At 34.8% G+C, this 10,872-nt stretch overlaps 1 pseudogene; it reads left to right on the forward strand.

Annotated features, from left to right (window-relative positions):
* Window positions 1–346: 346 nt before the first annotated feature.
* Window positions 347–6,222, forward strand: LOC133779958 (nuclear pore complex protein NUP93A-like; annotated as a pseudogene).
* The last annotated feature ends 4,650 nt before the right edge of the window (window positions 6,223–10,872 follow it).

A 10,872-nucleotide genomic window follows, 5' to 3' on the forward strand; every position in this document is an offset into this window, starting at 1 on the left:
TTTTAATAAGGCCCCACTTAACCTTTTGGATAATTGTTGGGGTTTTTCTAAATAAGCATAAAAAATGGCATTTGTGCAAAGATAGTTGAGATAAGGCGTTTTACAAATGGTATCAGAGACGGTCATTCATTTTTCAAGAAACCCCTCCGCATACATACTAAAGACTGGGAAAACCTCATATCACCGTGTCGTAAGTATATTTTCTACTTATTTATTTGTTTTGCTTGTTTTAAGTTTTAGTACTATGGTTGCAGATTAGACATTATGCATTCAATAATTAGGATGACTAGGAAGAAACTCATTCAGGAAATTCATCAGATTCTGAGGATTCGCATTGATGAAATTAATGGTGGAGACAAGAGGATTTTTCATCCTTCGAAAGACCAATACAGTTTGTGAAAGCATAAAATTGATGGCCAATAAGACGGGATCACTAATTTGGTCTATTGAGCAGTATTGGGTGTTGAGAGTAGCATTAGCTATGTTTCCTGAGGCTCTCTTCATCCTAACCATGATATGGAATGATGTGCTTCAAGATACCGCAGAGCCTAGTAGATTCAGATATCTCATACATCGATCCTTGGATATGTATGAGTTTCACCAAATGGAATTGATCCTCGCATCTGATGAGGATGGCAATCTCACTACAACAATTTTTAGTATATATTACATTAAAAAATGACACATATTTAAAAGTGTTATTAATAAGCAATTAAAAAAAACACGGATCCCATATGTGAAAAATTATTTGGCGCCATATGAAATGTAACTAGGCGCAAAATGAAAATAAGAGACACACGAAAAACTTGTCTCAGCCTCTGAACCCCTAAGCCTCCATTGAATGCCTAAACCTAATTTCAGGTTTCTCCTCTCTGCCTCTCTTTCTTACACTCAGCTTCTACACAGCCACGTTATTCTCTTCCACTCACTCTCGTCTACACAACCACGTATCTGCACTAATTTCTGGTTTCGTCTCGTCATTCCCTGCCTCACGCGAGTCTCTGGAGCACACAACATCGGTGAGAGCTTCCTCTGTTTCTCTCTCACACTCAGTAACTCTCTCTTGCTCTATCTTTCTCTCTGAGCTACTCTCTCATTCAATCTTTCTTTCTTTCTCTCTATTTGTTGCAGGTGTATAACAAGGTGATGGGGGCCCGCGACTTGGGTCGTATGACAGGGAGGCTCAACTCGTGGGTCTACGGCGTGGCTCGCTCGTGGGTGTGACGGTGCTTGCAGCGGTGGGTCTATGGTGTTGGTGCGACGGTGCTTGAGCTCACGATCTCTGAGTAATATATATGTGCTCTTTTGGTGGCTGACCTTGCCATTCATGGTGGACGCAGTCTTCGTATGATGGTATCAATCTTTTTACAGTGTTTAATTTTCATATGTTTTTTACCACATTATATGTTTGTTCTTGAATCTAGGTATATCTTCTTTTTTAATCTTGCTATTATCTGTGGATTTCTTGAATCTGAGTGTTGTATATTGAGGCAATCTTTGATTGGAACGGTGCTAAACCCTCTTCATTATATATTAATGCTTCCGTAAAATTTTAATATTCATTATATATATTGAAGTATTGTGTGTTGATGATGTTGTGATGATATGTGTATGCGTGTATATAATCTGAATGTGGGGTACACAGAAAATAGCATATGTATGGTCTAAACTACTCTTTCAAAGTTTTATTGGTTCTCATTTTCAAGCTTATACACAATTAGGCTTTTTAATCTTATATTAAAGATTTGTTTGACATTGCTGATTGTATTGTGAATTGCTGGATGCTTGGGCTTTTGTATTTTGTTAAACTGCAGGCCTTGAATTAGGGGATTGATTGATTTTTAGTTGTCATGTTGTGCGATTATTAATGAAAAACAACAAACTATAATCAGTTTTAAGTATATAATTATTCTATTGAATTGACTACAATGAAGGTCTCCTAATTTATCTTACTGTACTTTAAGATTATGATTTCTTATGCTTAAAGAAATGCATTTCAATCTATATCTCAAGGCATTAATTTATGGTGTTTTTTATGAATTTTATGAGACATGATATTTTTTAATTTGTAAATTTAATTTTTTTCTAGGGTTGGCATTGATAGAGAGCAGTCCATGTTTTCTTTCAAGTTTGGTTCTCATCCTTCTACTCCTCATTCACTCATATAGAATTGGAAGAGAATCATGTAACTCTTTTTTCTGGACTTTTCTTTTAACTTTCTTTGTTTCATGTACAAACCTTGTTGTTTCTTTTTCATAGTTTAGTTAGCAAGAGAGTAAATAAAATGTTGTGCTTTTTATGATTCATGTTTCATATATTTCAAGTTTAGTGATTTTCTGGTCTTTGATTTTATTTTGTAATTAATTTATTTGTGAGGTATATTTCTGATCTTGTTTGAAGAAAATCCCTAAACTGAAGGGTGGCTTATGATGATTTTTATTTGCTGAGACTTTTTTCCTTTTATGGTTGTCTATGTTGTGTGGTGAATCTGATTATTGATCTTATTTTGTAATTCACTTTTGTTTCCTTGAATCTATGATGTTATTTCAGATTAATTTTTCTGTTTTTGAGTATGTTTTAAATCTGATCTATGATGCTCTGTTTTTTGTGTTATTTTTGCTCTCCAAGTGTTCTAGTTATTCACAATCATATGAGTAAAATGGTATTTTACAAAAGTAAATATATATACAATCAGCTCTCTTTTGTGTTTTTCATTGTGCATAATGTCTTGAACTTAGCCAACTTGAAGGGAAAATAGGGTTTACTATTAGAACTCTATGTTTTTATTCAATTAAGGATATAAGTGGTTATTTTACTATTATTTCAAAGATGTGTTCAATTTAATAACTTTGTTTTTAGTATTTCTTATCTATGTTATATTTATATGTTTGTTAGTTATGTATATACTGGACTACTAGCTTTGCAAGCACACAAAAATTTGAGCAAACTCTCTCACCATATATTCCCTTTATATCTAGGTAAACACAAAGACTTGCTATATTGTTACCTTAACAGAAGAAATGATATGAGTAAGCATTAAGAGAATCTTTGGAAAGCATATAGAAATGCTCCATCTCCTTATTGTATTGATACCATCATAGCTTAATTTTGTAGACACGAGTTTCCTCTGAAGGTATTCCTCACTTTTTTTATCAATCACAGAATTTTACATGAACGCCCAAGATTTTGAGAGGCTTGGTTCTCTCCCATGAGCACAATTCTATCAATTCTCTCTATATCATTTCCCTTATGATCTAGGCAGATTATATAGTAATCCCCACAGTCCACATAGGCAGTATATTTGCTTAAGTTTGTATTTTTAAATCACAAATGATGGACTAGAACTATAATATCTTGGCTTCTCTGTAAATGATATGTCAGGCTTTACATGATGGTTATGATATGTACTTTATGCTACAAGTTGATGGATATTTCCTTGAAAAAAGTTTCTTAATTTCCATTTGTCTGTTTCAGTTTTTAATTTGGAAACTTGCATATCTTTATTGTATTCATGATTTAGTTGAAGTTATGACTTGAGATTTATAAGTCTCTTTTTTTTTAGAGATTTTGTTAAGGATTGAAAGAGTTATTGTTTTAAATTTTAGTGAGTGTCTCTCATGATTTGTTCTAAATTTTCTTTCTCACCTTGTAAATCACATTTCAAAACTATAGGTTATTTGCTCCAAGTTTTTAGTATCAATTACTATGTGTTGGCTTAAAGATTATTCTATCCTTTTTGAAGCCTTTAATGAGTATTTATAAGAGATTAAGAGAACACCCTTATGTTTTATTGGATATCCAATCACTTCCATGTCTTCATGAGTGTTTGACTCTTCCGTGTAAAGCATTTTTCCTTACTTGGGTGTGGTTTTTATGTGGTGAAGTCATAACAAAAAACATCCATCTGTTGCTCTAATGTTTCAAATTGGTGAAGATGCTCTGTTTCAAACATCCATCTGTTGCTCTGATGTTATTGAATATTTCAGAGAGTTTAGTTGGGTATGGTTTCGTTTATATTGCAGCAGTTTATAATAAGTTATGTTGTTTATTTGAGTAATAATAGAAATTTAATGAAAGACTTAGCCTTTATGCTGCCTATATTTATTGAGTGATGGACAAATTATGTTGTTTTTTTATTGCTGAAAGTATTGTGATTGGATTAATGAAAAAATATGACAGTGGTTGAATTAGTATTTTAACTTGATACTGGATTGAACATTGGTATTTTTATTCTCTTCCTATGACAGAATAATGAACAAATTATAGACAGATTATGTGTGCATAAATATATGCTATGTAGTGATTATCATTGCTGTTGAGCTTTGAATCCTGATGGTTTTTAAATATTAATGCTCTGTAGGAGGATTGGCAAAAAGAAAAATTAGATAGTCTTCAAAGCTTGAGTCGAATTTCCACATTACCTAGAACTAACATGATAGTTAGCAGTAGTGGGGGTGCTCGCTCTAGTCAGATAGTGTCGATGACTTCTAGCCCTCAAGCTTCATCTGGTGCATCTAGCATGAAGCTTGTACCTCTTGCTAACAAGCCTATCCTTGAGAAAAAGGAAGCTGTCTATGCTGAAGTTGTAAAGAATTTGAATGATGCAAGAGAACGTGGATTACCATTAAAAGTAATTTGAAACAATTTTTTCCCTGTATTCAATCGATCTTATTATATATTTGATTCCTACCATTAAATGAGAGGCATTCAATATTTAGTGGATTGTTAATTTTAGTTTTTTGACAAATGACTGAGTTGCTACTTTGAACTGTGAAGTTTTAGTTTTTTTGACAAATTACTAAGTTGCTGTTTTAAATTCTATTTTCACTTTATGAAAAAGACACCTTAATAGAGTGGTGCTTTAGAGATTGTTGTCAAGTTTTGTTTATGCTGAGTGAGATAAGTACCTATCTAATGGCTTGTTTCTGTTGTTAGCCTGCGATAGCTTTCAAGGGTGCTTATGAAAGTTTAGGTCTGGATGCATTTGGTGGAAAATCCGTTCATTTTCAGAAGATTTGTAACTGGTGAAGACTCGTCTGTTCCAAAAAGTGTGTCAAAAAAGATGTCTTTAATTATTGGTGCAAGGCACCATCTTGAGCAGGGTCATGAAAAATATGTAATGGATACTATCCAAAGTCATCCTGCCCAGGTAATAACTTAATATTCTACCATGACGGTTTATTGCTAGCAGGATTTTAATATTTTGGGAATGATTTTTTCCAATGATGCTTAGTGTAGCCTAGATTCTAGTAATTCTATAGCTTTATTGATCTTTACTTGCTCATGTCTTATGCTCAAATTTTTTCTTCTGCTATTGTGTTTTACATTGATTTAGGGAACTTGCTATTTGATATTTAGGGTACTGTAGATCAACGAAGACAGAAAAAATTGATGTTAAAACAACTCCTAACGGAGCTGTTGTTGAAAGATAATGGGATCTATATGCTACTTGGTACAAGAGGTGCGAAAGAAGAAGGTCAATTGAGCCAGTTTTTTAATGATGAGAATTCAAGAAAGCAATTCTTACTTGAAGATGCTCACCAGTGTCAGGAAGCTGGATTATATGACAAGGTAATGCTTGCATGTGTTTTTTTTTTTTTTTTGCAGCAATGCTTAAATATAATTTTCATACTTATTTCTCTTCTATTTTTGCCTCTATGATATTCAATTTTATCAACATCTGGACTTCAGTTGAGTTGATTGAAAAGAAATATATCTTTCTGATTATTTTACTTTTTTTTGGTCTTCTTCTTCTAATGTCATAACGTGCTCATACTACTTGGGCAGTAGCACTTTTTTGGACTTCCAAACATTTCCTTTTAGTGCCAAGGCATTTTTCTTTTTCATTTTTGGGTGATAAAAAAGTATGGTGGCAGAGGGTGATGACTACTAGCATTCTTTAATTTATGATATTTTAGTAGAATACAATATGATGACACTTGGCTGAACACGAAGAAATTGAACCTAAATGCTTGGTTTATTTATAGTAAAAAGGTTTCATGATTGGAATTGGTTTATTCCCTGAAGCCACTGAAGCGATATTCTATATTACAGCAGAGTTTGCTCTTATATAGTTTTAGGTATCTACAAGACACATTATTTGGAAATCTACAATAAAAATTGCAAATTCATTACTCTTTTTATGGAACTTTATATTTGATCTAATTCTAGTTCATGTGTCTATGCTATTGGGTTTTCTTTATAAATTAGTTGTTGTATTGTATATATATATATTTATATGTTTGGTTGGTGTATCATTTGCATTTTCATTTCATAATAATAAAGTTGTTGAGCTAACTTTTCTAATGAGTATTTTACCAAGCATAAATCTTCAACATTTCATGCCTATGTGTTGTAGTTAGTGTAATTGCATGGCCAGCTTATAAAGTCGTAATGAGGTTATTAACTTTCTTTCTTTTTGTACTCTTTTAGTTTACTATTAACTCTAAGTTTAAGCATTAATTATTTAAATTCTTGTGTAGCTAAGCAAATCAACCTCACAACAAAGACAAGTGCACAATGGAATGGATGATGAATTGGAGGGTGGAGCAAGCTTCATGGTTTAATTTTTGTGTATCTTGTTATGTTTCTGGTTTTTACTTTTGAAGCAAAAGATGTGCAAGACTATATAATTTTATTATGCATGCTTTCAAACTCAAGTTAGAACGAAGAACTTTTGAAGTGGACAGTGTCATGGTTTGAAGTAGTTCGTCTTCAAATGTAAAAATATTCATGGTTTATCATATATATTGAATATTTTAGATTTTTTGATCTATTTAATATCACACTTGTGATCAATTGTGATTTTTTTAATCAAAATACAATAATAAAAAAAAATTACAACAATTTAAAATGCATACTACAAAATAACAAAATGTTATTACTGGGAGAATTTACAATAATTATGGTTGTTTTGTATAATATATTATAATTGGGACAAAAAGTTATGATTTATATAATAGAATGAACTAAAAACGTTATAAAATGATCAAATATAACAATTTTCATAACAGTTGGAAAGTGTTATGCATAAAGTATAAGATTAAACTTCAAATTTATAACCAAATACTCTAACTAAATGTTATTATTTGAATATTATAGCAACTAAAAATGTGTTATTGAATAGTTTAAGATAACATCAAACATAACATTTGAATACTGTTGTAGAAAAGACAGGACTTTTAATAACAGGGGCTATGTTAGCGTTTTCAGAAGCGTTATTAATACTCCCGGTTAGTAGTTTCTAAGTGTTATGAATACTGTTTTTTCTTGTAGTGTCTTGTGAAACACGAGGAATTGGTGACCAATCTATGGGGAGGAGGTGCTCTATTCCATACTTGATGTGGACGGCATGGACTATGCAAGAGCTAGCATGCCTGGTTATTTCCACATCACCGAGGAGATGCTGGACTATGACTCTGGAGACAAGTCAACTATGGAAGATTAGAGTTATTCTTTCCAAATCCATGGATTTTATAAAATAAATGGGATTTAATTTGTTCTAAGTTGGATATTTGGGATATTTTGAACATCTGAAGGATTTAAGTATTTATTATTTGGTATATTCTTTACAAATTTGGATTATGTATGAATGGATATAAGCATGCATATTAAATTTGTTTCTATATCAATTAAGACTTTAGCACTAGTATATGAGCACTTTAGGAAATAATCTCTTCCAAACTTCGAAGGAAAGCCCGATCCTATGATAGCTAAGGATTGGATGAGGTCGGTTGAGGCCATTTTTTATCACATGGAGCTGAATGATCAGCAGAGAGTTTTGTGAGCTGCTCACTTACTAAAGATGGACGTCAAGATCTGGTGGGAAGTGGTGAGACAAACACGAACTCTAGACACCATGACCTGGGTAGAATTTGTTCAAGTCGTTAATAAGAAATACTATAATGTTGTAGTGCTAGCAACCAGAGCCGATGAGTTTGTGACACTAACACAAGGCAATCTTTTAGTTATAGAATATGCTCAGAAATTTTACAGATTGGCAAGGTTCACTCCCGAGATAGTCCCCACAGAGACCATGAGCGTTCAAAGGTTTATAAGGGGGCTAAGGCCTATGATTGTCAAAGATGTCAAAATGACCGGTACAGAGCTGGTTAGCTATGCTGAGATTTTAGACAAAGCCCTAGATGCTGAGTATATGGAAGATTGCATATGGAAAGACAATACTACAAGGAGTACCCCAACTGTCCCAAGTGTTCACACAAACATTTAGGAGAATGTCAGGCAAGCTCAAACAAATGCTACAAGTGCGGTCAAGCAAGTTGCTTGAAGAAGGATTGTTGTAATTCCTTGGTTACTCCAAGACCGTTACTGTGGATTTTAAATAGTGCTTAACTCATTAAACGAGTCATTAGGTTATAAACGTGCATCTAGGTATCATTAATAGGCCAGGGTGAAAAATCTCGGTCAAAAGGAATGGATCTATTTTATTTAAAACATAAAACTGTACATGGGCCCACAAAAGTGTTTACAAAGTTATTTACAATCCAAAATGGTCATTGCAGTGTAAAAATTACAACCTGCCAACCTAAGCGGCAAAAATAGGGATAACCCCTATTTCCTCTGAGAAACACCTTGGTCGTGGTGGTCAAGCAGCCGCATATGTACACATCACCACCTAAGCTCTCCACTCAAGGCTAGGTGAGCTTTTATTTCCCTTTACCTGCACCACATAGCATCTGTGAGCCAAGGCTCAGCAAGAAAACTTATTACTGCATGTATGTAATATCAATAAATGATCATGTAATCATTCTAGGGCTTGCAACCCTAATCAGATAGGAGACTAGTGAGTCACACCCTAGGTAGGTGACTAATGAGTCACTCTCTAAATAGGTGACTAATGAGTCACTCTCTGAATAGATGACAAATAAGTCTATCTCTGGGGATCTGCTCCCTAAGCCATGTGACGTTTCAATCACCTGAGCCTTTTGGCCCTGGCTCTACGTAACTAGCCTTTAGACTAGACAAGCGCTTTTAATTTTCTTCGATCTTAAGGTCGATCAAGCATTTCAAGCTCATGTTGATTAAATCTAATCATTCCAGCCTGTGTTAAACACATTAATTTCATTCTTGACTCTTAAGCCAATACCATATGACAAGTGCTCACTACCACCGTTGATCTTGATTGACAAGTCACAACATCACGATCAATACTAAACACCCATGTCGTTCCCTGACTAATAAGTCAGTGTCATTCACAAGTAAGCAAAGTTGTTATGCATTTACAATGCAATCAATGTCCATATATAGAGCACTCAACATGCTTCATCAATAACCATGCATGTCACATACTGGGTGCAGTTTTCTTACCTCTGATTCAAGCGTGAAATAATAAAAGAATGACCCTTAAGAATGATCGGTCCTTAAGTCCATTAGCGGTCACCTAGTCATAACCAAATATGAAATCCCATCAATAAAAATAAATAATAAGAGGGTCATGGTCTAAACCCAGATCCCGGGTCCTCGAATCGGACTAAAATGGTTAATAGATTCAATCCCGAGCCTTAGGAAATGAAAACCCATGCTTAAAACCCTTAAAAACCCATCTTGGCACATAAGGGATGTCAGGGGCGCGGCGCGTCCCCAAGAAAGAAACCCCCTTATTATTTCCTAAGGACTTACCCCCTAGGGTCGTGGGGCGTCCCCAAGACAGAAACCCCTCTATCTGGGATGTCAGGGGCGGGCCTTGACTTGACCCAGTGGGTCGCGGTGCACCTGCTAGTCAAAGCCCAAGGGAGGCTCTAGAATGGGCTCAAGTCGCGACTTGACCTATACAGCCACCCAAAATGCCCCTAGGGTCAATTAAAACTTTTATAGCCACCCAAGGGCAAAACAGTCATTTTCCATCTATCTCGTTAATTATAATTAACGTCCTCCGATTCCCGTTACTCCCAATATTCTCAAATAATAACTAAATCATATCTCATTACCCATTCATTCCCGGTAATGTACTAAGCATCAAATTACCCCCAGACTTACCTCGAGCCTAGAAATTAAACCCAGTTATGACCAAACCGCTAATCTTGCAACCTAAGATCGTCTCATGCCGAATAGCTCAAACATATCCACATTATAATGTGGTCTCACCCATAAATCACTAACATGAACATAAATATACAATTATGCTCTTAATAGATCAAAATTACGAAAATGCCCTTCTAATAAGAAGTGGGCCCACATGCATGCAATTATCATCATATATTAATATAATTCACATAATCATACATAAAATCACATAATTGCATAATAAATCAATTATGGCCCTCCTGACCCCCTAATCCAGGCATTATGCCACATTAGGGAATTTGGGACATTACAACTATCCCCTCCTTACAGAAATTTCATCCTCGAAACATACCTGAACAGCTCGGGATACTAACTCTGCATATCTGACTCTAGCTCCCAGGTCGCTTCCTTGACCTTGTTGTTCCTCCACAATTCCCTAACCAAAGGTATAGTTTTATTCCTCAGGAAATTGTCCTTTCTGTTTGGTATTTGGACTGGTTGTTCCTCGTAGGAGAGATCTGCCTCAAGCTCCAGATCTGCGTAACTCAAAACATGAGTCACATCTTATACATACCTCCGAAGAGATGAAACAGGAAATATGTTATGCACGGCCGACAATGTCGGTGGTATAGCCAACCTGTAGGCCACCTAACCAATCCTCTCCATGATCCTAAATGGACCTACAAACCTAGGGCTCAACTTGCCCTTCTTCCCAAATCTTCTCATCCCTTTCCATTGTGAGACTCTAAGGAAAATATAGTCTCCCACTTGGAACTCCACGTTCATGCGTTTGGGATCTACATAACTTCTCTGTCTACTTTGAGAAGCGATCATCCGAGCTCTAATCTT

The sequence above is a fragment of the Humulus lupulus genome, chromosome 5 (assembly GCF_963169125.1).
Source record: "Humulus lupulus chromosome 5, drHumLupu1.1, whole genome shotgun sequence".
Classification (NCBI taxonomy): Eukaryota; Viridiplantae; Streptophyta; class Magnoliopsida; order Rosales; family Cannabaceae; genus Humulus; species Humulus lupulus.